Here is a 991-nt window from a genome sequence, read left to right on the forward strand (position 1 = left end):
ATTTATCAACTAAACAATAATAACAAATGACAGTGCTACCTGATCCCTATTATCTTCTCTGATTAGTTCAGTACAAAAGAACTCTTTCTTTTCTGTATGGATAGCTTTTAGGTTGTGCCACTTACGTCTCAATGTAATGAGGCTTTCAGTGTATGTTCTTCGTTTCCCCCACAAAATTGTAGGTTCTGTGAGAGTAGGAGATGGATGTTATACATTTTTACATTCTCCTCTAGTACAATCCCATGAATATAGGATGCTCTCACTAAAAACTGAATGAATAAATAAAGAATGAATAAATGAAGCTTAAGCTGAATTAATGACAACTACAACTTCAAATATAGTAAGATCCCACTTGAAAGACTGGATTGAACTCAGAAAGCACTTGTGAGTTTTTACTTTTCTGTGGCTGTTAATTTAAAAATCATCTTTTGTGTTCAGTCATGGGCTTTAGTAAAATATGGATATGTTTTCATGAGAAATTAGGCTTAAACTATGATTTCTCCTTGTTTTAAACAATCTTGCATTTATTTTTCAAAAAAGTATTTTTGGAATGGCTTTTATGTACAAGATCCAATGAAATACTAAAGAAATGGGTGAGCAAGACAGACCAGGCAATTGTCTTCAAGGAGCTTAAATTCTAGTTGGGAAGAAAGGCAATAAACGAGTAAGCAAATGTATGAAATAATTTATATTACAGAAATTAATATGATGGTAAACAAGAGAGTAATAAGATAGAGTACTTTGGCTGGTCAGAAAAGACTTGAGGAGGTAACAGCTGACTTTTAAGAGTCAGCTATGTGGAAAACTGTGAGGAAAACAGAGAAGACAACAAGTTCAAAGGCTTTTGGGGGTTGAGGGTTGGTACAGGAGCAAAGGGAGGTATGCAATGAGATGTGGGGAAGGCAGGAGCCAGATATTACAGTTTCATAGAAAGAAATTAATATCATATTCTAAGAGCAATCATAAACTACCAAAGACTTACAAAAGAGGG

This window comes from Bison bison, unplaced genomic scaffold (assembly GCF_000754665.1).
Source record: "Bison bison bison isolate TAMUID 2011002044 unplaced genomic scaffold, Bison_UMD1.0 scf7180017864110, whole genome shotgun sequence".
Classification (NCBI taxonomy): domain Eukaryota; kingdom Metazoa; phylum Chordata; class Mammalia; order Artiodactyla; family Bovidae; genus Bison; species Bison bison.